At 36.6% G+C, this 26,752-nt stretch overlaps 1 long non-coding RNA gene and 1 pseudogene across 1 annotated transcript; both read right to left on the minus strand.

The window, feature by feature from the left end:
• Window positions 1–5,747: 5,747 nt before the first annotated feature.
• On the minus strand, window positions 5,748–26,044 carry LOC138838498 (uncharacterized). Its single transcript, XR_011375632.1, has 3 exons — window positions 25,972–26,044; window positions 24,262–24,395; window positions 5,748–5,794 (listed from the first exon to the last, which is right to left on the minus strand). It is a non-coding gene; the product is annotated as an uncharacterized lncRNA (long non-coding RNA).
• Window positions 11,800–11,896, minus strand: LOC138838501 (U6 spliceosomal RNA; annotated as a pseudogene).
• Window positions 26,045–26,752: the final 708 nt, after the last annotated feature.

Consider the following 26,752-nt stretch of genomic DNA (forward strand, 5'->3'; position numbering starts at 1 on the left):
TTGGTCTGAATTGATCCTGTGTGGCTTATAATTAATTGGACGATGGGAAGTCCTGTTCTTGTCTGGTCTATTTAGAGTTTTAAAAGCTTCTTGTATCTGAATATGCCTATCTTTTTGCGTGTTGGGAAGTTCTCTGCTGGGATCCTGTTGAACAAATTTTCTAGACCATTACCTTCTGTCTCTATATGCTCCTTTACACCCATTTCCCTCAGATAAGGCCTTCTGATGGTGTCTTCCAAGTGTTGAATAGATCTATCATATTTCTTGAATTTGTCTTGGATAGTTGTATGTTCTTTCTCTAAAATACCTAGGCTGTCTTCAATGCCGGAGATTCAATCTTCTGCATAGTCTAACCTAATGTCAAGACTTTCTACTTTATTTTTCATTTCTTTTCCTTTTAATTGGTCGGCTGTTATGGCTTCAAATTCTTTGTTGGAGCTTTGTTTTAGATCTTGTATGGAATTCTTTACTTCCTTAATTTGGTGTTCAGTGTTTACTCTCAAATCACTTAGTTTATTGGTTATGGTTTCCTTGGACTCCCATTCCTTCTGTTGGGCTCCATTCAACATTCCCTTTGTGGTCTTCCTGACTCCTTTCAGGTGACTGTTTATGGATTCCATGAATGGCTCTATTGATATTTGTCTATGCTCATCCAGCTCTTGCAATTCTTGTATTACTCTTTGATTAGATTTCTCACGTTCATGTAACTTCTCTAGTTCTCTTTGACTGATCTCAGCCTGCTTACACAATTCCTTTATTTCTCTTTGAGTATTCTCAACCTGCTCATGCAATTCCAGTATCAATCTTTGAGTAGCTTTCTGAAGCCCATGAGCTTCCTGTTTTGATCTTTGGTTTGCCTCCTCTCTCTCCCTAACACGTTCACACTGAGTCCTTTGCAGGGTTTCAATCTTTTCATTCACCATGTTTACCAGTAGTGTTTGTAGCGCTTTTTGGGAACTCTCGTCTGGATTATTCATTATCTGTTCTGTCACCTGATTATATTGAGTGGGAATTGAGATACCCGGACTTGCCATTTTCCTTGTGTTTTTCTTGCTTGTTCTGCCCATTTGGGATGAAAGTAATGCCAGTTTTGTGCTAGAACACCATTTTAAGGCAATCATCAACCAAAGTCCTGTAATTGCATAGTCAAATGTTTGAAGATACAATCTAGTTCAACAGATACAGTCCATTCAACATTAAATAACTATGTTTTAATGGGCTAAGAATACCAAAGAATAATTTGACCAACCAGAAATTATTATGTTTAGGGAGAAAGGTGGGGAAAACAGCGTTAGAGGGATGTGGAAAGGTAAAAGGAGAGTGAAATTAACCAAGTCCTAATCTCACAGAGGGAAATGGATTGGAAAGAATGATAGAAAAGAGAGAAGAAAAAATTTTTAAAAAGAGACAAGAAAAAATGGCAAGACAAATATTTAAATTTAAAAAGTGAAACTCTTAAAAGTAATGAAAATTTAAAGAAGTAAAATTGAGAGATGAACAAGGATGAGAGGAGGGGAGGGATAGAAAGGAGACCTGAAAAATTAAAAAATAAAAATACTTCAAATAATTTATAGGTATAAATAAATAATACTGCTATTAAGGAATTCAATCCTAAGAGGTTTTGAATTGAGTAATACATTTTTGGATTAAGAATGTACACAATTGTGGATAAGGTCTTATAATCAATGACAGGTATATAGGAGGTGAACAGAACAACAAATAATTCAGGCAAAAAGAACAAAAGATGAAAAAGTAAAACGAATGAGAAAGAAAGAACAAAAAAGACCAACAGGTCAGTAAACATTTTTTTTTTAAAAAGCACACACACACACACACACACACACACACACACACACACACACACACACACACACATACACCTAAAATAAAAGTTATAAGAGGAAGAAAAAAAAGATTAATGAAAACAATTTTTATCATTAAAAAGTAAAAATTTAAAAAGATACAAAAAAGACTTCTTTGATTTTGTTTTTGGGGGGTTGCTGGGAAAATCCTGTATCTCCCTTGTGTCAGTCACCAGTCTCTTGGTGGAGTCTCTGGTTTGCTTGTGGTGTTTGGTTTTCTGTGGCTTGATTGGTTTCTTAAGTCAGTTTGTTTGGGCAGGCAGAAAAAATTCTGTTGGTTTACCCAGAAGTTTGTGATCGCCTCTCAGGCTAGTTCAGTGGGAGGGAGATCTGCTTTGAGTATCACAAAAGAGGGAGGTGGCTGTTTCCTCTAGTTTGGAGTTACTGTAATAAGGCTGGGTTCTGGGTAAAGTTGAGGCCTTTCAGCAAACAGTAGCTTTTCCCTGAGGGGCTAGCTTCTGAGACATTCACAAAGCCCAGCCTGGAGCCATTCTCAGGGTTTATGTTTACTGAGTTTCAATTGATTGTCAGGGCTGTTGTAGGGAGGGGCAGCCTCTGGCTCTGTTTACCCAGTGAAGAAAGCCACTCCTTTGTGGGATTAGCTTTCTCTGCCTTGTTGTTGTGACTTTCCCATGGGCGGAGTTGAGAATGGCAGGTCAGGGTAGGTACTTGTGACTAGCTAAATGACTCTTTTGTTTTCTTCAAAGAACTCAGTTGGATCTAGCTACTTAGCCAGGCTTTTGTCTACATCAAAGGTGGACATCTCCGGTGTTCGGGGGAGGGGTGTCCTTCCCTCCTCTGCTCCCTTTGAGAAGGAGTGAGGATGTTAGTTTTGTACTCACGCTGGAGTGTGGGTTCCTGGGTAGCCTCTGGTCTGCTATCTGCAGGATGAAGATATCTGCTACTTGTCAGTTCTTGCTCGTGTTGAGTAAAATCTGCTTGCCCGCTGCATCTGGCACATTTGTCCCAGACTCTCTGGGTTGTAGTTATGGCGGCTATGGATGGCACCAAGGCCGCCACAGCAACCTCAGCCATGGCTGCTGGAAAATGCTCAGATCTGTCTCCTTACCTGGATTTTTCCTCTCTGCCCAAACTCTCTGTAATGTGATGGCACACTTGTTGTGCCTAGGACTGTTCATTGGAACACTAGAACTGCTTTCTATGCAAGAGCTTGTTTAGCCACCAGATTCTCCTCCCCCATCTTCTCGAAATTTCTGAAGGTGTTTAAATATTACTGGAATTGTTTTGGAATAAATAATGTTCACCTTCACTATCTTGAGAAAGAAGAATTGGTTTCTCAGCATTATAGGTAAGAACTTGAGTGAAAGAAACAAAAAGAAAAATGAGGAACAACTCAACACATACATTCAAAAGAAACAAAACAACCCAAGAAAACACCAATTAACTCAGTACTCAAGAACCTGCAGGAAATGCAAAGATTTTTTTTTAAATAGCTATGATAAGCTTATGAAAATCCTGACTACGAGGGAGTCTACTTTTGTGAGGATAGTGGTTAAAGCTCAGACTGGACAGAAAGATCTGTACACAATGCCAGGCACTTGTTTTTCTAAATTCCAGGAAGAATAACATAAAGTAGACTGAGCCCGCTATCATACACAAGTAGGAAGCAAGATTCTATCTGAAAGTTAATCAGGATAATTTAGGGCTGGGGGCATGCCAAAGTGATAAGAACATCCATTTAGGAGACACAAGACACTCAATTCAAATTCCAATCTTATGTGTATTAAAGAAAAAAAGGTATGACTTTAAATAATGGGAATAATTGCAAGATTTGAATATTTGAGTGGAGAAAAATCCATGAGAGAGGTAGAGTTTACCCATGTTGTAATACTTTCTACTTAAGTGATGATATTATGTGGTACTCCAGACATAACAGAGTTACCTTGCAAATGAGCGTGGATGTGCATTTGGGTGAAGGAAATACTCTATTTACATAGGTGTAAATTAAATACTTTTTGGGGGTAGATTTTAGTTCTTGTACTAAGAGCCTGGGTGATATCTCTGAGTCTTTTCTCTCAAGGCTATCACTCTACTACTATGAGCTACAGTTCCAATTCTGATTTTCTGTTGGTTGTTTGGAGATAAGGGGCTCATGGACTTTCCTGACCAGGATGGTTTCAAAACCATGATCATCAGATCTCAGCCTCCTGAGTAACCAGGATTCTAGGCCTGAGTCGTCCATGTTTTTAATAATTTAGTAAATTGTACAGTTACAGAAGTTATAATTTATCATTATAACCTTTATAATATGTGTTTATATTTATATCAATGCATACATATAGAAATTTTTAACATATTTTTGTATCTACAGTAGATTTACGAAATCATCCTTCATTATAAAATAACATGGAAACAAGTTTAATGAGGAGCAAAACAAAGGGAATTGTCACATGTTTCTTGTTGTTGAATGAAATATGAATTGCGAGAATCAGTTTGAGAAAACCATTTAACAAAATGGATAATGGCTATTAATTCCAATCCCTTTATTTGCCCATATTGTGCATCCTCACACATGAGTGTCAAAGTCAAACCACACTTTTTTGCCTTTGTATTTAAATCACATGTTATAATTTAGGGGATAGGTAAAGTAATCAAATAAAGATTAAAATAATACTAAGTGAGGCTATGAGTTAGAGCTGAAAATTATTTTAAATATGTTAATAGCTAATTTAATTCCATATCTCTTACTTTTGCTCTATTGTCATATACCTCATTCACACATTAGGAAAGTACATAGAAGGTTCTCACTAAATTATGTGTAAAATTATGAAAAATGTATTAAAAGAATATGGGCACATCGGGGCTGCGAAAGTGGCTCAGTGGTAGAGCTCTTGCCTTGCATGCCTGAGGCCATGGGTTTGATTTCTCAGCATCACATAAGCAAAAAGAAGAAAGCCAGAAGTGACTCTGTGGTAGATTGCTAGCCTTGAGCAAAAAAGCTGAGGGACAACACCAGAGGAGCCCAGAGTTCAGGCCCCTCGACCGGAAAGAAAACAATAACAACAACAAAAGAATATGGGCACAGTATGGTTTTAGCTGATTGGTACCTGTAGGGGGTAGTGTGTTTTTGAGGACCTGAAAAACGTTGTGATGTAGATGAAGGAAGGGATGTGCTAATTCTGGAAAATTGGCTAGAGGATTGCTCCCAGAAAAACAGTGATTAATTTTTCCAAAAGGTTAGAGTAAAATCACTCTCACAATCATGTTCACTACTGCACTATTCACCGTAGAGAATTTATGGAAACAGCCCAGATGCACTTTAGCAGAAGGATGGTTGGAGAAAGTGTTGCACATATACACAATTGGATTGCACCCATCCATGATAAAGTCTGTTACAGCATTTGCAAGAAATGGATAGAACTAAAATTATGTTAAATAAACGAAGTCACAGCCAGACACAAAAAGAATTCGTATTTAGAAGCCAGAATTTTATGCAAGTTAAAAAACAGTATTAATCAAAGCATGCTATTTGTAGAGGAGTATTTAACAGGTGTAATTTCTTATAAAATTGAACTTTTAATCCAACAAAATGAATACCAGGAGGCTACCACTTGGAAAATGTGAGGGAAAATCAAAGGGAAGAAATAAAGAGACTGATGGAAGTAGAGAGTGAAGCTATAATATTCAATGCAGATAGTATGAAACTAATAAAAACGAAAGTGGGTTGAGGTTTGGAAGGATGTGAGAAAGTTATGTAAAGATCCATTGTACTTTTAAACTGATTCGTTGAATGGAAAACATTTCGTACACCTATTTAATAAAAATATAATTAAAAACAATGGAGACATCTGATCTTAAACCATGAATCAATATGATACTTGCCTTCTCAGAAATTTTCTTTGCAGGTATTTTCCTCATAATGACAGAAAAGTGAACAATGCAATGTATATCAATACATCACTTTGCATATCCTAAATAGATAATATAAATATCACAGTAAAAATATTAGAATATATCACATGATAAAATAAAAGGTAGAAAGTATCAAACTCTGATTGTTTTTCCAAGTACTTTACCTTTGGTATCTAATTTAATCCTCACAATAATCCCATAAAGTGAAACTATTTATATTTTTAATTCTAAGATGATGATATTTAAGTCTTCAGAGTTGGAATTACTAGTACAACATTCTACACACGGTAAGTGTTAGCCTGCGTTCCATTCCCACTATATGAACTAACCTCATTCTATTTTATAACTAAATACCAGCACTCAGTCTACTAATTCTAGGAAAATTCCCAAAATTATTGTGCACACTCTAATAATATTTTCTTTATCTTTGTTAGAAAATAAGTAACTAAGACGGACACCGGTGGCTCACGCCTATCATGCTAGCTACTCAGGAGGCTGAGATCTGAGTATTGTGGTTCAAAGCCAGCTTGGACAGGACAGACTTTGAGATCCTTATCTCTAATAAACCACTAGTAAACTGGAAGTGGCACTGTGGTCCAAGTGGTAGAGCACTCGCCTTGAGTGGAAGAGCGCAGGAACAACACCCAAGCCCAGAGTTCAAGCCCCATGACCAACAACAACAAAAAAAGAAAATAAGTAACTGTAAGAAGAAAACTCCATGTTCATAATCAATTTATACCTCCTTGGTGAAAGGAACTGCTAAACTATAACATTCTTGATTTCTAGCTCAAAACAGTAGAAATCATATTTTATGCCTTCACTCAACACTGCACTGCCTGGGGACCCCATCTCTGGTTAACAAGTCTTACTGAAAGAATGACCTGCCCAATTCCTGATGGAAACAGACTGCAGGTCTTTTGGAGCAATCGTTTCCACATTGTAGCTCACCTAATTTTTTTTTACCATTTGAAGTATTTTGATTGCTTTTTATACCCACCATTTTGAGAGAAATGTACTACTTTAAAATGTTATTAAAGAAAGAATGATATAAAATCACATTTGACCCCAGATAAATATTTTACCTTTCATATACCCAAAAATGCAGTCTTACCTATCATTAATGTTAGGAATGACAGGTTAAAAATCATTGACACCAAGACCTAATTATGAATTAAAGACTCTCCAACTTGTGAATACAATCGGTTTAAAAAGACATCAACACTACTGCATTTTTAAGTCCCTATGATAATGATAATGATTCGCTATGATAATCATAATGATAAACTATTACCACTTAAAAATAACTCATTTTCTTGGGAGTAGGACGAAAAGCACAAGGTTAATCCTAAGCATTTTAAAAGACCTTTATTTAAAAGTTCACTCATAACTATAAAGATTCTAAAACTAACTGAAGTAGAGAGGAAATAATTTAACTGCATCATCTACATTCAATAGACTATTAATAGAAAACAAAATTATACTAATAATTAGCTTACCCAATTCACTTAATTCTTTTATTCTATTCCATTTACTTTCATAAAAACTGGGTTTTCATAAAATGAAGCATAAAAAAGCGTATATACCCCCTTACATTTTCAGAACTTAACAATATTTCAGAAATTTTAGCTCTACAGTCAATGAACTGAAATAATACTAAAATATTCAAAGGATTTTCAGAAATTGCAAGACTTGCTCTGAGATGTTATGTATATTGGAACAGATATTCAAAAAGCCTTATTTGTTAAAGTTGCCATAGTTTCTCCCACAAAAGAGCCATTAGTAAAGATACCTGTGCATGTACAAAACACCTTCAAATGCATCCACAATATGGACATAACACTTGCTTTTTGTTTGTTCGTTTTTGAAAGGAATATCTAACAAGCATATCCCCAATACTTATTTTCAATGAATAAGATGGGATATTCAAACATAATATGGGTTGGATTATCTCTTAGTGAGAATAGATATAATCTTGCAAAGAAAGTGATTTTCAACAGAAATCTGGAAAGAGTTTATCCAACTTGTGCTTCACAGGAATAAGCAGAGAGTAATACCTGTTTGGTCAAGTCGGTCCAAATCACTCTATGAGTGTATCTTGAAAGTATAACCAATTTAAGAGGTCAAATATGTATTTTGTACTGACAATCATCTTATAGCAACAACTTACTAACTAATTATGTCTGTATCTTCTTACCTAACATACAATAAGAGCTGAAAGCGGTCTCTTTTTCTAACTTAATATTATAAATGCTTTGATTATGATGTTATTATTAGACAAATAATATGTACAAAGGCTGGTTCCACTGAAATGACATGACATGACAGAACACTGATAAATAAAAATATTGCAACACAGTTAGCTTTTTTCAGCCTCACCCTGTCCACATTGGCAAGCAACATTGAAACAGCACATGCACACATATACACATACACACATGTTCGCACATGTACACACACATATACACGCATGCTAAATTCAGGGTTTATTGTACAAAAAAGTCCACATAAAATATTAGTGATTAGGACAAATGATAATATGCCTTATTACAAAATATTACATAAACCATTACCACGCATGTTACATTTTACCTGCCTCTCCACATGTGACCACTTAATTTAGTTTTAATTAATTAATTACCTTATTAATTAATTTATTTGTTTGGCGCTACTACTAGGGCTTGAACTCAGGGCCTGGCTTTGTCCCAGAATTTATTTTTTGTTTCAGTTTTCTCAAGGCTAGCATTTTACTGCTTGTACCACAGCTCCATTTCTAGGTTTTGCTGGTTACTTTCAAATCAGAATCTAATGGACTGTTTTTTCTTGGTCTGCTTTCAAACCACAATTCTCAGATTTCATCTTTCTTATTAACTACTACCTAAGACATAAGCCATCAGTGTGGCTTCTACTTTTTCCTATATAGTTATCTAATGCACATACTTAGATGGTAATTTTAAAATGAGAGTATAGAAGCAAAATGTACAGTGATGATACTGTCCTGTCAGAAATTCAAGTTAGTAATATAAATTTATTCTTAAAACCATACATAAAAAAATACCATGATATAGTGTAAGAGAACTCACTATTGAACATAGGAGCCTTAAGAGCTTTCTAATAGATCCATTATTTATTGGTACCCAACATTAGAAAAATGTATGCGGCATTGGTAAAATAGAAGTCCTTTGCATGACTACATACATTCCTTGTTTTTATAAGACACTTGCTTTCATCTAAAAAGTAGGCCTGACTATTGTCTTCATGTGATTTTGATGATTGAAAGTGCTTAGTGAGAAGGTCAAAATGTATTAGTAGTCCTTCACTATCAATTCTCATTTTCTTCTTGAAGAATATAATAATCAAATCAATAGTTCAGAATCGGCAAGCAATACTTCAGAATCATGCTTCCAGTGCAAGTGGATCACCAGTAAGAAATCCTCAATACCAATTTCCACAAAGTTTTGTCACAGATACAATCTCCCTGCCTTCTCTAGCTGCTTTACTACCCTCTTATCCTTCATTGTACAAGAAAAGTATGATTCAACTGATTTCAGTCAGATCTGTTACTAGAACTATCAAGGATTTATTTTACTGTCTGTAGGTTGGTAAAGTTATGTCTCTTTACATAGGCTACTAAAAATGTATTTACTAACTTCAAGTAAATACATAAATTCGATTTCCATCTCTTTTAAAAAATAAAATTTTGTTTGCTCTACAAATTGATCAGAGGCATGGATTTTGTGGCTAGCTACGTCATTACACATCTGTCTCTTTCTTTCTCTCTCCATTTCATGGTTCTCATATATAACACGATTGCTCTATAATTATCCTAATTTATTTTGCTTTTATATTTTTGGTTGTATCATTTCACTTTTTGCTCTGCCATTTCCCAAATCATTTATATGGAAGGCATTATTTCCTATTTTCTCATGCCTAGAATAAGCTGCACATGAAGACATCACTGGTCCTCATTTTCAGTGTGTACATTTGAATATGGAGGAATATCTTTCCTCTGCTCTCCATCAATTCCCTATTCTCCAGTTAGAATAATTTCGAATAGTAAAATTGGAAAAAGAGAAAATAAATCATGGTGAATAAACAGTTGCAGAAAATTCACCAGATATTTCTGACCAGTTCAACCAATGTGAACTATTAGGGAAATACATGGACACCTCATTCCCACTGGCACTCAAAGTCTCTGATTAGGCAATTCTTAGGAATATGGGGAACAAGATGAAAAAGTAAGGAATGGTATCAATTGCAAGAAAAAAAATTGGAGAAGGATCCAAGTAACTTTCTTCATTGGGCTGTTGAAAATATTCAGCTTACTACAGTGCGGAGACTTCTTTCCCAAAAGGCCACGTATGTGAATAGTAGTGATGATGATCAGTATACCCCTCTTCAAGAAGCCTACGGTGGACACTTAGACATTGTCAGTGAGTTGGTGTCTCAAGCGGCACATGCAATAACTGTAGATGACTGGACACCCCTGAACAGTGCATACACGTGGAATAATAACAGAGTGGCTTCTTTCTTACTTCATCATGATACAGATACCAATGCCCATACTAAAGGACTTTTTTTAAAAAAAATTTTTTTTGTCTGGTCGTGGGGCCTGAACTCTGGGCCTGGACGCTGTCCCTCATCTCTTCAGCTCAAGGCTAGCACTCTACCACTTGAGCCACAGCACCACTTCCTGCTTTTTTTCCTGCTTATGTGGTGCTGAAGAATTGAACCTTGGGCCTCATGTATGCAAGGCCAGCGCTCTACCACTGAGCCACTTTCCCAACCCAAATATTTTTGTTTGTTTGATTTTTGTTGTTGTTGTGTTTTGTTTTTTTTTTTGGTCGGTCATGGGGCTTGAGCTCTGGGCTTGGGTGCTGTCCCTGTGCTCTTCAGCTCAAGGGGAGTTCTCTACCACTTGAGCCACAGTAACACATCCCCAAACTAAAGGACTCTTGACACCCTTATATCTTGCTGTTGAGAATTGAGATAGCAAAGATACGCTGGATCGCCTTCTGTTGAACCATTATATAAATCCAGGCCTGAAGAACAACATAGAAGAAACTCTATTTGATATTGCCAAAAGCATAAGTATGTATCACTACCTGTATGAAGTTGTAAAAGGCTGTACAAATTGTTCACCGAAGTCCTAATGATCGAGTTAAGTTTCTTAAATTTCAAAAATGCAAGTTCATCTTTTGTGTCCCTACAAAATATTTTCACAATCCAAATAAGAGCAATATCTTTTTTTTTGGTCCGTCATGGGGCTTGAACTCTGGGCCTGGAGCTATCCCTGTGATCTTCAGCTCAAGGTGAGCCCTCTACCACTTGAGACACAGCTGCACTTCCAGTTTTCTAGTGGTTTATTTGAGATAAGAGTACCACAGACTTTCCTTCCCAGGCTGGCTTTGAACCATGATCCTCAGATCTCAGTCTCCTGTTTAGCTAGGATTATAGGCATGAACCACCAGTGCCCAGCAGCACCAATATTTTACTGTAAAAATTCATGGATTCCGCGGAATTCTTCCAAGTGAATTGCCTGCCTTGGATGGAAAAATGTATTCAGTAGATTTTGTAAACATGTATAATAATTTGTTCAGAGTTTGTGATTTTTTAATAAGAAATAATTTTAATTTACCTGTTGAAATGAGTAGTACAGAAACTAAAATATTTCTGGTGCTTCTCTGAAAAAGTATATTTTAAAATATTCTATATTCTATATTTGCATAATGTTCATAATTTATTTTCTCCTAGATATACATTGAATTCTTTATTATTTTATAATATATAGGTTCATTAATGTGTCCTTTCCGATTGTATTCCATATAGAAACAGTTTGATTCCTTTTTTTCTAGGTCTTAATATTATTTTTCTTTGGGATAAAATTACAATGTTGTCTAATTTGAAAAGTTTTGTAAAGTTTATGCTATGTAAACGCCTTTCTGAGGTGATTTAATACACTGATGTCAAACTAAATTTAATTATATGAATTATGTGTATTATTACACTTGTAATTTTGTAATCAACTTTTTAATCACTTTTTTTCATTTCTTGAATCTGAAGAATGAAAAATATGGAATACTTCTCAAATTTTCATATTATCCTTGTCCAAGTGCCATGTTAATCTCTGTATTGTAATTTGAGTATACGTGCTGCTGAAGCATGTAGTATCCTCTAAATTTAATAGTTAATGATGCAATCTTTATACAGGCTTATATCTATGGGTGCTTACTTGTAACAATGAAACCTTATTGTTCCTAACAATGCTATTGATCGATCTTATTTCCCTAAAATTCTGTGAATATTGGAAAAAATTATATTGATCAGTCGATTGCTCACATTTGCAAACTTTTTTTCCAATGAATATCTTAAGTCTTTTTATTTGGAATTTGATCATACTCTCTATTATTTATAGTTACGTCCAAAGGTGATGGCTTTTTCAAGTACTTATTTATCCAGCTTTGTGGACCTAATGGATTCAAACTAAGCGTTGCTTAAGAGCTACTTCTAAACTTCTTCAGCTCACATTTTCCCAAATGAGGTGTTACTGGAACAAATGACTACCTGAGCCTTTTACCTTTCTTCCATGTGGGAACAGACCAACCAGAATACCTTACCCTGACAGCAAAGATTTTCTTACTAGAACAAAACTAATCTTGGTTACAAGGGATCATAGAGAGATGAACAGTTCAAACAGAACTGTTCAGACGAGAAGGTATTTTATCAAAATATAATTGTTTATTATACCTTCCATTTAAAAGTAGCTAAAGCCAAGAAGGTGAAAAAATTGTTCGTATGCATGATTACTGAATGTCCTGTCCTGTCTGTAAGTTCCTGGCAGGAACTTACACTACTGCCTTTTTATCACCAAATATTTTCGTAGTTGCAGGAGAAGTGCATATGTTTCTCCTCGTTATTAGGCATTAAATTGATAATGTTTTAATCACAGTGTTTCCTCTTGCCTCCATGCTGTAAATCTACAAATGATAAAGCTTTAGATCTAACTCTTTCAAACACTGAAGTAGAGATAATGGAATCATACTTTAAAACAGAGTTGCCTTTGTTAAAGTAACTACAACAGAACAATACAAAACTTGTGTCTTTTAATCATATTATATATAGTTATATTTTATATTATATGTGCTGATTTTATATTTCACACAATGAAACTTACTAGAATTAGTTGATAATTTGACAAATAAATTGATATTTATTTCCTCCAATAAATAGAATTGGAATATAAATATTTAGGTTTCAAATATGTATTAGACTAGAAAACGTATCAATGCAAACTTTTTAGTATAAACTTGTGATACATTATAACTCTTCTTGGTCTTCTGAATCCACATGATAAAAAAACAATGTTTTCCTCTAATCTGTAATGGATTTTACTCTGAAACTCTGTTTATTGTTTTAACTCGCTTGTCCCAAACTGTTTTTGTCCATATTTCTGAAGCATTCTTACTGATTATGCCCAAATTTTGCTAAGATGTCTAAAAAATATTATTCTTCTGCAGTACCCATGGGTCCTAGGATCCCAAGGCCTATTTTCCTGCATCATCAGATAACAGGGGCAAGATATTTCACCAAGGCCCATGCAATATATCAAAACAAAGTAATTGAAGACCCATCTCAATTTCGCATTTCCTATATTTCAGGGCCCCAATTCCTTGAGATGCAGGAATTAGCAGTAAGCAATTGTGAAATGCAAGGCAACTTAAAATGAAGGTTGAGATCACACAATTTGAGAGAAAGTACTGTAATTCAAAATTCAACTTACAAATGACCAGCCCATATGAGTGAACAAGTTCACAAAGTGTCATAAGATTATTTTTAATACCCCTCACGTATGATTAACGAAGGATTTTATTCCTACATTATTGGGCCAAAAAATAGTTCCTAGAAGGATAGATCTATAATTGCTCTACCAAAGCCCGAAAACTTGACTTAGAGGTCAAATGTAATTCAGAAAAAATATTTGAAGCACTAAGGAGTGCTTCAAAACACTGGGACTTCAGTACAACATGGTTCTGTGGTATAAAAATGTCACTCTCAAACCAATGATAATCTACATTTAATCTCCTGAAAGTATATTCCTTTTCAAATAAATTTTTAAAAATCATTTTCGCCCTTACTTCATTGTTGGTGGGAATGTAAACTTGTTCAACCACTTTGGAAAGCAGTATGGAGGTTCCTCAAAAGACTTCACATAGATTTCCCCTATGACCCAGCAATCCCACTTTTGGGCATTTACCCAAATGTTTACAAACAAGACCACACTAAAGCTACCAGCACAACAATGTTTATTGCAGCATTATTTACCATAGCTAAGATATGGAACCGACCCAGATGTCCCTCAGTAGATGAATGGATCAAGAAAATGTGGTATATATACACAATGGAATTCTATGCCTCCATCAGAAAGAATGACATTGCCCCATTTGTTAGGAAATGGAAAAACTTGGAAAAAAATAAATTAAGTGAAGGAAGCCAGGCCCAAAGAAACATAGGTACCATGGTTTCCCTTATTTGCAATATCTAGTATATGTATGAGTCAAGCGGAAAAGGTCAGATAATGTGAGGTCAGGAAAATGAACCCTTAGATATGTATTTTAATGTTTTTTTTCTTTCATGCATGTGTTTCTAACGCATTTATAAGATTATCTCTTTGTTGCTTTGTATGTCCCTCCCCCACAGTATAACCCCTGCTTTCACTATATTTGATGTCAGTATAACTTGTGGAGGAGATGGGGAAAAACCAGTGTTTAAGGATACAGGTGGACCTCTTGCAACAATGAGAATTACAAGTTGTCATGTCCAAAACGAGCTTTACAACGTCGGTGCGGGGGGGGGGGGAAGGAGAAGGATTGGGATTGGGGGGAGGGGGGAGGCTGGCAAGGGATGTGAAGGGTAAACCAAAGGAGGAGGCTGCAATGCTTGGTAAGAAATGTACGCATTATCCTGCCCATGTAATTGTAACCCCTCTGTACAGTATGTTCACAAATAAAATTAAATTAAATTTAAAAAAATCACTTTCGCCAAAATAACATTTGACAAGTTGATGATACTTAGTGACATTACAAGTTTTTCAAGTGTAGGGAGCAAGTTACAATAGAGTTGAATTATTTACTCAGCACTAATGCCAAACATGTTCAACAATTCATTAAAGTGTAGAAATAGTACCACCCACAATTTGTGTTTTTCAGTATGGGCCTTTCAGAAATGTGTTTAATATGTCAGCCTCCTAAATTTCAAACCCAAACGTTAGCTAATAAATTTCATCATTTAATAAGGTACATTTTAAACAATCACAAATAGTTGCCTCATCATATGTTATTTTATGTTTTCCCTCTGTCTAACATGTAAGAAATATGACTTTAAGTCTTGAATATGGGTACTAATCTGAGATATGACAAACATAATATCTGTCTTCTATTTCTATCATATTCCTATCTAGGAATAAATTTTAATTTTCTTCTTTTTCCAAAACTTATAGGTAGTAGAAAATATTATTCCATGTAAAATAAAAGAATCACACGATTGTACAAAGCCATTTATAAAAATGCATAGTTAGGAATACATTCTAAGCCATTTTTTAACTTTCTTTTTGACTAAAGATTAACCTTTCAAACGGTTGAGAAAAAATCATGTTTAGGTGCTTCCCGTCTCCAGTCTTACAAATTGTTGCTGCAGATGAATGAATTATGGAAATATAAGCTGACATTATTTCAAGAATATGCAGGATTGAAACTCCATGAAATGTATATAAACCTTTCAAAGTATTAATAGACAGTTTAACAGAATGACTATCAGAAGTTGAAACCAAAGAGGAATTATAGTAAAAACATAGAATGAATGAAAAATGAACACGGAGCAAATACAGCTACAATACTGAATGTACACATATGATGAAGGAAGTGGTAAATTGGAAATAAATCTTGGAGAAAGGGTTGGTTGAGAATGATAGAAGGAGTGACTCTGATCTAGGAACATTTGACAATTAGATGGATATATTTAATTGTAACACAATTGCACAAACTTTTAAAATTCAGTTAAAAACACAACTAGAAACAAAAACACACAAAAATCACAACCAAACAGCAATCTCTAGAGAGTATGAATATGAGTACTCAAAATTTTAATCAGTTAATGAAGGGCAGAATTGGGAAAATCAAACAAAGCTGTTCAAAGAGGGAAGTTTGGGATAGGGGAGAATTTTGAACAGAATTAAATAGATTGTCTAAGGTTATAAATCACCTATATCTGCTGCATACAGTATCTTACTTCTACGAGTTTTCTGTCTGAACTGGATAATCCAGTCCTGAGAAACACTTGGTAGCTTGTGAGGTAGAATGGAAGAAACAAGATCAAGAACGCATTACTTCACTGGAGAGAAAACGATCCTCTATATTTTCTCTAATCTCTCTTCACTACTCTTTCTTCATACTTTTAAGTCAATTGATTTTGAATTATATTTTTCCTTCTTTCTCTGGCAAAGTAATTTGTCAAAGTAATTTCATTAAATATTATTTGCCATTTTCTTCTTTCATGCTGTTTAATTGGCCAAGCGAGTCCATAAAACTTTCCTCTTGTATTTGGTTGCCATGAAACAACATCTATGTTAATAAGGAGAAATCTAATGTAAAACTTTGTATCCAGAAAACAGTCCAAGATGCTGTGATCACAAATATTTGGCTATATATTTTTTTCTTTTACCTTGAAAGACTTCTTGTGTCTAAAGTGCCCACAAAAATAAGTACTCCATCACTTGTTGGTTCAATCAGAATTGTCTAACCTCAAAGATATATTTTGCTAAGAAGATGCTTAGATGAAACCAAAAAATACTGCACTTTTTAATCTTCTCTCTTAAGATTCTCCTTAGATACCATATCAGGAACAGTGAAGTTATTCTATGCAAAATTATTTTAATAGATTATTTTTCTCTTGGTCTTGCATTTGTTCACCAAGATTTATGGAGGAGAATAGAGTTAAATCACCCATACCTTGGAAGAAAGTGTCTGTTACAAAAGGAAAATGCTTCTATGTCCTACTCTTAGGTCTTGCCAGAGTTCAAATTAATCACAGCTTCTTGGCTTCCAGTCTAGTGAAGCTGAAGGACCATACGGGCTCCACCACTGCTACATCTTCATTATTTCTCTTTTAAAACTCTTCAAGTTGCCTCATTTGGATGTGGAATGTATTTTCATGTCTTCATTCAATCAGTTCTGCATTGTAGTGAGCCAAATGGGCTCTGTAAAATCACTTTAGGGAGTAAAAATACTAACACAATTTACATCAAAAAGTTTTGGCCTCCCTTCACTGCTGAAGTCAATACGCTTAGCTAAGGCTTCTAAGAAAAATTATTTATTAAGATTTCCATTTGCTCAATTCTTTTCTGAACTTTTTGGCATATGTAATAAAAGAAGTCTAGACTACCTCATATTAATAAGAATATTATTTTTTGTGAGCCACTTAGAAATGTGAAATCATTGGTTTGAAGTATCCAATCAAATATTTTTCTGTGTTTCACTGCTTCACGTCCAAAGACATTGTGGAAAGTGTTACAAACAGAAATGTGTTATCCCAACACCTTCTTTCATTGTGGAGGGCACTTTCTCGCTAAATATTTTGACTCAAATTATCTTTTTCAGAGAATTACTTTTTGTAATTGAAGGTACATTCACAAATTTTGATGCCTTATTTTTTAAAGAACTTTTAATTTAAATTCCAATACAACCTTCTTTCAAACAGTGAGAATATAGTTCCTGGGTAAGGACAATTCCAAGGGAACCTACAGGATTTACAGCAAGGTTTCTGAGGTTTGTTTGTTTAGTTTGAGCCATCTTCATCCACATTGCTCCCTCTCTACTAAGTCTCCTTGGATTTCTTTGCATGAAAGCCTATTCTTCCAGGCAATTTTAAATTTTCTTAATAGGCTAAGTTATTAAAAATTTTGAACTATAAAATTTTACCTGTCATAAATTTAAAACTGTTGAAAATCCTTTATCAGAACCGCAAATTCACCAATCCTAATGCCACCTTTACCATCAAAATGTTAACATGCTGTTTTCATGATATAGTATCCATGAAGCTCTTATTTTCCAGTGGCTTTGTTATGCATATATGTAACCATATTAGCTGAAGCTAAGCAAAATGAATTCCAAGATATGGAACCAGATTTTTTTTTCATTTGTGGTTGTTGTTTTTGATGAACTATGTGATTTCTGTTTTCTTTGGGGTTTTCCCCTATGGTTTATCCCTGCTGTATGGTGAGACAATGGTGAGGCAAAGGACAAAAGGTAAACCAATGCAATAGCAATACTCACAAGACAATATGTTGGAAATGTACTTTACAACTTGTGAGGGGTAAAGGGGTGAAGGAAAACTGTGAGAAAAATGAGGGAGGGGTAACAAGTTTGAAATGTTTTTTATTCACTACCTTACAATTAGTGTAAAGTCACTGTACATCAATTTGATAATAAAATTGAAAAAATAAGCTGCGTAAAATGTAATTTTACTGTATTGGCACAGTAAATATTATTCTTTATGTAGTAACATTTTAAAAATCAATAATATTTGGCTTCTAATTTGAATTAATTACCCCTTATTTATCAGAGGTTCATCAACTTGAATGTTATCCAACTAGACACTATTTTCACAATATACTTGCCAAATTTTTCAAAAAAGAATAAATTTAGTACTTTCTCATTCTAAAACAGAAAACAGGGTCTGGGAAGATGGCTCAGTGGTAGAGCGCTTGCCTTGCATGCCTGAGGCCCTGGGTTCAATTTCTCAGCACCACATAAGCAAAAAGAAAAAAGCCGGAAGCTCAAGTGGTAGAGCGCTAGCCTTGAGCTGAAGAGCTGAGGGACAGCGCCCAGGCCCAGAGTTCAGGCCCCACGACCAGACCCAGTTTAATACTATGGAAACCCATAATTTTAAAAGTAAGTAAGTTTTTAAGAGGACAGAATATATGTGTTCTTCAAAATTCCTATGACTAACTACTCATTTTTAAATTCTCAACATTCCTAAGAGATTCAAAACAGTACCTGTTTGCATGTTAAGTAATTCTGCAATAGATGAAGTTTCCAATGGGGTGTTACAGATTGAGAAGTAAACAGAAAAATAGCCACATTCTTGTAGAGGATAAAACTGTGAAGCATGTGTAATAATTAATTCTTCAAGAGTAAGCAATTGTCTATAAGAGTAAGCTATTATGTCTATGACCATCAATCCCAAGATTTATGCCATAAAGTCATCCTAGCCCAACAGTTTCCAACTTGTAAGGGACACCTTAAAATTCCTTAATTCACATCATGAATACCTTATCTCTATTTTGAAAAAATACTACACCTCTGCTAATGTGACACCCTCCTTGTTCTGAAAAGAACACCACAATAAACTGAGCTGCATCATTTTTCCTCCACTGGTATTCTTGAGATCAGAACACTTGCAAAAATTATTTATATTTAGACTTTTTTAACTATCATAGATATTCAGTATGCTAAGATAGGAAAATTATGATTCAAAGCCCACCCAGGCAGGAAGGTTTCTTAGAATCTTATCTCCAAAAAACTTCTCTGCAAAAGTCAGACTCAAGTGGCACTGAGGTTGAAGTGGTAGGGCTTGAGCCTTGAGCATAAACAGGATCAGAGACCCTGTCCATGCCAAGAGTTCAAGTTCTAGGATGAACCAATAAAAAAAAAAACTGAAAAAAAACCCAAACCTAGCATTTTTCTCCATGTATACAGAGGCACGTAAATAAGGAAATGGCTTCCTGTGATACATATAGGTAGAAGAAAGAAGATGTCACACAATTACTCTCTTCATACTATATTAAACCAAACCTTTAAAAATTGGTTTTTCTAAATGTATAAATTAATGTCATCCATTTTTGGCAACTCTGTCTAGATTATTCATATTAACATGGTATACATGAACTCTGCGAATTATCTATTAACTATGTTCTAATTATAACTGTCGTGAAAGAATATCTAGGCAAATAGAATGCCAGAATTATTTGTGAATTTTTCAATTAATTCCTCTACTTTGAAAGAATTTTGTAGTATCCTATAGAATATGAAATTACAAACAATTCCAAAAAATATATTTTAAATCTAAATTCTAATTTAACAAGGTCTACAAAATCCTACATTAGACGAACTTTGCTATTTCTCCAGTCTTAAGCTTTTGTAATCCTTCAACATTTATTTGGAATCCAACAGAATGAGGGATGGGAATCATGAGTTCTTTTGCATCTACGAATGTTCTGTAATGATGAGAGCATTTAAAACACAAGTGAGGATATATATGCGGTGCATTCAATAGGAAACTTGACTTCTCAAAACATAATGACAAAATTAGGCCAAACTTCCAACTTTGTATTCCTTTCTTGTTGTTTGGTTTGTTTTACTGAGACAAAATTATTCTACCTGGTCCAGGGAAGGTATCATTATGTAATTCCACTCTCTTATCTCTTGTCTGAGTGCTAGAATTCCAGGCTTGTATCACATTGCCCTGCCATAGTTTGTTTATTTAATCTAGAAACAGACTAGAAATTCTGAACTTCTCCTATGATTTTATCCACTAGACTGACTGCTCAGAATGTTTATGTACTATTTTCAAAGGTGTTTTAACATTTGACACAGGATATGAACATTTTCAGATGCACCTGCTGGCTTCCATGATTCATTCCACTATGTATCCTATCGCGTTAAGAATGATTGCTTGACTCTCTTACTATCTCTGGTCCCTACCTATGTAATATTCTCAACTTCTGGGGGAAAGTTCACTTGAGGGCTTTCTAATATTAAAAATTATCACTTGATTCTAGTCTTACTCAGGACCAATTTTCTATTGTTTTCTAACTTTTCTACATATTCTGAGAGTTGTTTCATTTGTGTATTTTTGTGTGCACCTATAAGTGCCTCTGTGTGTATGTGTATGTTTGTATGTATGTATGTATGCAAAAACCTAAAGCTGTAATTCAGCAATCTCCCTCGTGACTAGTATCCCAGCTTTGGCTGGTTAATTATAGGTAGTGTCTCAAAGCCTATACTGTCCAAGCTGGATGCAAATTGAACTTCCCAGACTCCTTTACATTCTTAGGTTTTATTTTTCTAGGAGTATCAACTTTTAAACTTCAAACACTCTTGTGAGTTTAAAGTCTAACTGTAGCCCAGATTTTTTAACTCAAGAATTCATATAAAGATAGATGAACATATACATTACATATCCTGGGTGTACACTGTTAGAAATGTGATCATAAACCAAGTTGTTGTGAGATCTGAGGATTGGGTTTTAAAGTCAGCATGGGTAGGAAAGTCCTGGAGACTCTTTTCTCCAATAATTACCAGAAAACTGGAAGCGGCACTGCAGCTCAAGTGGAAGAGCACTAGCCTTGAGCTGCGTTTCAGAGGGACAGCACCCTGTCCCATATTTCAATTGCCATGAAAAACAACAACAATAAAAAGGAATATAAGAAAAGGAAAGAAAAAGAAATGTGATCTTAGCCACCAGGTTCATTGCTAGTATAATTCCTGTTCCCTCAAGATAGACTCTTTTTTTCCAGTTATGTCTGTTCTCCCATATGTGACTTGCATTGGAAAAAGAATCATTCTTCCATTCTCCTTTTTGCACATTTACATGATTAGCAAGCGTGATTTAGAAAGGGAGTGGCCTCATGCTTCGTGTTCCACTTAGGAGTAATGCTTTCTCTATATCACTCCCATAAATCTACATATGGGACTTGGCTTTATTGTTTCGATTTTTTATTTGTAGAGTCTTGTATATTGTATTGAACACTTATACATAAACACAGAACTTCTTTTTCTCCTATAATTGCTATTGTTTCTTTTACGGTTAACTCATGTACAGTTGGGAAATTAATGCACAGCATATAGACTCACAAAAAATTATCTGAGAACCTTCTTACCATTTAAAATTCACCTTAATTTACAGAGCACATGAGAAGTTTGAACAAAATATTCTCATGGATAATGTATTTATAAGCAATTTAAATTGCATATTTCTTTACTAAGTTGTCTCTGAAACACGTGTTACCTCATGTCCAAAAGTGTCTTTGTGCTATTTCAATGAAGCCAGAAAACATTCATTTCTTTCTGGAGCAGCACCATAAATTGTTACTGGAAGTAGGTGGAAGTAACTGTTACTGGATGTGGAAACTGATCCCAGGAGAGGAATTTAACATAGAGAAATGACAAAGTTCAAGTTAACTATTGCGTTCCTTTGTACTGTACAAGAAAAGAATCCAAGGCTGGAAGGAAACTCTGTCCCTGACTTTTTTGAGTGTATCCTTTACTCATATAAAACTTGTCTGTAAACTTCTGGTTGAGAGTTTTGCAAAAGGAAACAATATGCCATTTGAAAGCAGGCATAGAACAAAAGGAAATAACTTTGTTTTAAAAGTATTCTACTGCAAAGAATCAAAGACATGGAGGTTTTAAAGTGTCTTATGGATGGATGTTTCACTCCTGAGATGATTCTCTTGTTGCAGAAATCAGTTTTCAATTCCTTGAGTCTGGTCTTGAGTTTTCCATAGCAATAAGAATTCCAAAAAAGCAGGATCCAGTGAGTATGATCAGCAAAAGCAGCCTCTTCTCAGACCACCACTATTTTAAGTAGAGTACCAAAGAAATACCCAGGGTTTGTTTTGTTTGCTTGTTTGTTTAGTTTGTGCTGGTTCTGGGGCTTGAACTTAGAGACTGGCCCCTGTCCCTGAATAGTTGTCTTTCTTTCCGACCTGGCCCAAACCTAGTACTCCACTGCTTGAGCCAAAACTCCACTTCTGGCTTTTTTGGTGTTTAATTACACATAAGTGTTTGACAGACTCTCTTGCCTGGGTTGGCTTTGAACTAAGACAGTAAGAAAGCTAGGTGACATCAACTCTATGGACTTCTCTTTTGAACCTAGAAATATTAGATGAAGTTTATTATAAAGCTAATATTTGACAATTTTTAAAGACGAGAATATGTTTATCAAAGAAGCCATAACAAATAACTCAGTAAAAGTAGGTGCACTACTAAATCATTTGGGAAGATTAATATTGACTTCATCATTCCTTTGGGGGAAACTTAAACCTATATTTGCACTTTTTTGTGGGGATTGAACCTTAATCCTGGGCACTGTCTCTCAGCTCTTCAGCACAACTTGAGCACTCTACCACTTTAGCTACAGCATAACTTCTGGGTTCCTGGCGTTAATTGAAGATAAGTGTTTCATGGACTTTCCTGACCAGGCTGGCTTTGAACCACAATCCTCTGGACTCAACATCCTGCGTAGCTAGGATTACAGGCATGAGCCACCAGCACCCCACTCATATTTGCATTTATGTGCACTTAATGTCACTATGTAGACAAAGAATGGAAATACGAACCATATGATGTGACATTGCAGCTTTTCAGAATAATTAAGGTAGCAATAAATATGTCCTTTTCCATTTTGTTACATAAATGACTCATGAACTATGGGACTCTTACATTAGCATCCTCTTTCATCTTTGTAGGTGTATTTAGTATTAGGAACTGTTCATAGATAAATACAGCAAGACAGATTTTTAGAAAGCAAAGGAGATCAGGTATGAAAGATCAGCATAGAAGGAGATACATTCATCACACAGAGATTTAGAACTAGCCTAGGAGATTTTGAATGCCAAAGGCAATGAGGAATAAGCCTAGTTGATAACTAGTTCTTTAATAAGCAAAAATGGTTCCCTAGAACGGTTTCTGCTATACCTTAGTTACTATCATTTATTCTTTCCATCTGGTGTTATTCCTTCTCTTCTGTCACAACGGTTAATTAGCCTCTGCCTTTTTTGTAAGACGACTGGCCAAAATAGTTTCTGAATCTCGCTTACATTATCCTTTTCATTGTGATTAGCAGTGACCCCACTCAAAAGCCTGGAATCTTTGAATTTCCAGAATTAATCTTCACCTGACATCTAAGCACATTCCTAGCATTAATTGCTGTTACCCAATGAACAAAACATTTTTTTTCAACACAGTATCCTAACATAGGTAAAGTACATGTATTAGGAACTATTGTCAGGTATCAGTATGGAAGGAGCAATTATATATTCCAAGTATGGGTTCTTTATTTCGCATTTACTAACTAAATGTTCATTGTTGTTGTTGCTGTTGTTTTGGCAGTCCTGGGGCTGAAACTCGGTGCTTGGGAATTATTCTTCAGCGTTTTTTTTTCCTCAAGGCTAACCCTCCACCAGTTGAGGCACAGGACCACTTCCAGTGTTTCCTTTTCAATTTATGTGGTACTGAGCAATTGAACCCAGGGTTTCATGCATGCTAGGCAATCACCATACCATGAAGCCACATTCCCAGAACCCTAAATGGCTTTCTTAAGATGGCATTACATTTTCATTCTATAACTCTATATCATAATTTTAGCCAGGAATTTTTGCTAGAAAAGAGCATTGAACACAGTACTGAGTCCAGTAAGGCTAGATGGACAATGGATAACTGTCACAGTGTAGCCAGGGCACAGAGGGACTTACCTCATGGAGCTGGTACAACAGACTGAGCGAGACAGCTCTTGACCCACAGCCTACCTCGAGAATGAGAGGACCACCTTGGTTCCAGCCACAGGCGGATGCTGGACCACCTGCTCCAGCACCCATTGAATCAGTTCCTGAGAGAGAAAGCGAAAGAAAGAAGGTCAGAATTACACTTAAGCCAGGTGCTGGTGTCTCAGGCCTATAATCCTAAGTACAATGGAAGCTGAGATATGAAGAATGTGGTTTATAGCCAGCCTGGGCAGGAACACCTGTGAGACTCTTATCTCCAAAGAACCACCAAAAAACTGGAAGTGGTGCTGTGACTCAAGTGGTAGAGTGGTAGCTTTGAGCTGAGGAGCTCAGGGAGCTGCCCTAGGCCCAAAGTTCAAGCCTCATGACTGAAAAGAAGTGGACTTCCCACCACAAGAAGTGGACTGAATAGCACCCATTGTCCTAGGAAGCATGGCAGAGAAGTCAGGCCGAGCTTCCTGTCAGCTGGGAGTCATTAGTAGGTCACCCAGCTTCTCTATGCCTCAGTTTCCCCAGCTTCAAAACTGAACAAAGTGAAGGATCCTGTTACTCATGGGGATAGAGTAATAAAGAAAGAGAGCCATGTTTTGTTTCATAATCCCATAACTGTTGCACTGTTAATAACACACACCATCTGAGAACTTTCCGGGTATCTTCCTATCATATGCTCACAGAATTGCCAAGAACAGTATCAGATGGCCCCTCCCTCTGTGCCTGTCCCTGCTCCAGAGATCCCTCTGTATCAATCTCTTGTTTCCTCACAACTGTCCCATGAAGAGATTGAAGTCCAATGGTTGAGGCCCAACCCAGAGATTCACCACTGGTCAAGAATTGGCTGCCGTGGACTGAGTTTGGAACAATCCATCTAAACCAATCACTGAGCATGTCGCTACATATCTACCCTCCCAACTACAGAAGAATGGGCCTCGTGGCTCAGGCCTGTCACAGATCGGAGGACCATGATCCAGCCCAGAATGAGCATATATTAATTCTCTATCTCAGAAATGCCCAAGACAGAAAAGCTTGACTCGCATGGTAGAAGACTTGACTGACAAGCCTAAGGCTATGAGGTCAAACCCTAATATACCAAAAAGAACCAGAGTCCCAGTGCCAGAGGCTCATGCCTATAATACTAGGTACTCAGGACGCTGAGATCTGAAGATCACAGCGCAAGATTTAAAATAGGGTTGGCCTTGCCCATCAGACATCATTATGAGAAGACCCAGAGACTGACATATGCTGTTGCGCTCCATACTAGCAGAACTCATATCATTATTGAGTTGGCCATGCTCTCTGTCCTCCTGGGAAGCCATCCCCTGCAGGCCACACTCCCAGATCCTCCCAAGCTCCCACTGCCACCAACCAGGCCAAGGGAGTACACAGCTCCATTGCACACAGATCCCTTGTTCTTGTAATTTAACTGTGCTGTGTCCCCTTCAAGCCTCTCACCCTTCCAGGCCCCCAGACCTCAGCTGTGAAGCCCATACATGCCCCAAAGATAACAGGTAGAAGTTACCAAAGCATTCGGCCTCCTTGTTCCAACCCAATTCTACATACACACACACACACACACACACACACACACACACACACACACACACACACACACACACACACATCCAGACAGGTGACAGAAGACTCCTCCATGCAGTACCTGCAATTTGCCAACTGATCACTCACCTGAGCACAGTCAGGCTGTACAAGGAAAAAGATTATCTCTCTGTCTCTGTCTCTGTCTCTGTCTCTCTGTCTCTCTGTCTCTGTCTCTGTCTCTCTCTGTCTCTGTCTCTGTCTCTGTCTCTCTGTCTCTCTCTGTCTCTCTCTGTCTCTCTCTCTCTCTCTGTCTGTCTGTCTCTCTCTCTCCATCTCTCTGTGTTCAGGTGAAAGTTTGACTGAGCACAGAAGACAAGGGCTCACACAGCAAGGGTGTCTATCTTCTGCATCCAACACCTCCCATCCCCAGAAAAAAATGAAAAAAAACCCAGAAGGCAGGTGTAGACATGCTGCTCCCCACCTCTGACTAAAGCCACTGGGCTCCCACCAGGGAGTGGAAGGGCGCAGATGTGCTGCTGTGTGGCTCCCACTGCTCCAGGCCAGATCTTTGGCGCCCACTCCTCACCCAACCTGCATCTCCCCGTATCCTGGACATTAGCCGCTGGGGAGGGGGGTGGCATCCTCGGGTCAACCCCCACCCCCACCCCTGGGGCACATTTGTGGCAGAGCGTGGGCCAGACTGTGGGGCACAGGGAAGGTGCGGTCCGGGTCGGAGGGGAGGTAGTGGTGTCAACAAACAGAGAGAATCAAGGTGCTAGTGGGCAGCAAGGAATGTGGGCGTGGCCACCATTCTTGTATCCCATTGGTCAGAAAGAACCATGAAACAATAGAGGTGTGGCTGGAATCTTCTGATGCAGGCAGAATGGGTGGAGTCAAAATGAAGGCAGCCCCTTTCCCAGGGAACTCT

This window comes from Dipodomys merriami, unplaced genomic scaffold (genome assembly GCF_024711535.1).
Source record: "Dipodomys merriami isolate MVZ:Mamm:240054 unplaced genomic scaffold, mDipMer1.0.p SCAF_280, whole genome shotgun sequence".
Taxonomy (NCBI): domain Eukaryota; kingdom Metazoa; phylum Chordata; class Mammalia; order Rodentia; family Heteromyidae; genus Dipodomys; species Dipodomys merriami.